This window comes from Saccoglossus kowalevskii, unplaced genomic scaffold, assembly GCF_978046115.1.
Source record: "Saccoglossus kowalevskii unplaced genomic scaffold, keSacKowa6.1 SCAFFOLD_24, whole genome shotgun sequence".
Taxonomy (NCBI): Eukaryota; Metazoa; Hemichordata; class Enteropneusta; family Harrimaniidae; genus Saccoglossus; species Saccoglossus kowalevskii.
The window spans coordinates 6,497,232-6,498,490 of record NW_028188618.1 but is presented as its reverse complement, the minus strand read 5'-3'; positions in this window follow the sequence as shown (position 1 = coordinate 6,498,490).

Below are 1,259 nucleotides of genomic sequence, written 5' to 3'. Positions count from 1 at the left end.
GTTATACCAATTCCATGAATAAAACGGCGCGATATCACTAGGTATCAACATCTTAATTTTACCGAACTGGATGTACTGTGGGGCAAGTCTCTTGGATAAAACAATACTTGTTTTTAATCTGATTTTTTCATTGTTTCGTAACACTGAGTAAGCTTATAGTTTGTATGGTGTAGGGTGTGGAAGTGTACAACCTTTACTATGTACGTTTAGTGCATACATTAAGTGTAACGTTTAAATGAATGTCACTATTTATTTTCCCCAATCCATTCAAACATGAATTGCGTATGTACACATTGAACAGTTGCGACTATATAGTAAATCTACAACAAAGAAAACTTAAAAAAAAACTTATACCGGGAACCAACGCACTGCATTCTCTCCAACAACATTTTGTATTCAAGTAGTGAAAAATACAATCAATGGAATGCACCGAATACACTAGGTGTCACGTTTTGAATAGCCAAACAATAGATACTCTCAGAATACATTGTGTATACAGGTACTGGATACCCAAGCAATGGATTCTCTCAGAATACATTGTGTATACAGGTACTGGTTACCCAAACAATAGATACTCTCAGAACACATTGTGTATACAGGTACTGGATACCCAAGCAATGGATTCTCTCAGAATACATTGTGTATACTGATACTGGATACACAAACAATGGATTCTCTCAGAATACATTGTGTATACTGGTACTGGATACACAAGCAATGGATTCTCTCGGAATACATTGTGTATACAGGTGCTGGATACACAAGCAATGGATTCTCTCGGAATACATTGTGTGTACTGGTACTGGATACACGAGCAATGGATTCTCTCAGAATACATTGTGTATATTCGTACTGGATAATCAAATAATGGATTCTCTCGGAATACATTGTGTATACTGGTACTGGATACACGAGCAATGGATTCTCTCAGAATACATTGTGTATATTCGTACTGGATAATCAAATAATGGATTCTCTCAGAATACATTGTTTATACATGTACTGGATACCTAAGTACTGGATACTAACGTATACTTGCTGTATTTATACAAATACAAACAGAATCCATTAAAGTGGATTTCTATGTGTAACTCTGAATACGGAACAGTCTACACAGTGTGAATTATGTGTATTTGTATTGGGTTCGATGTATCTGTGTTAGGTACCATGTATATGATTTGGGTTCGATGCGTATGAGTTGGATTCGATGTATTTGTGTAAGGTACTATGTATATGTGTTGGTTTCCACACATTTGTAT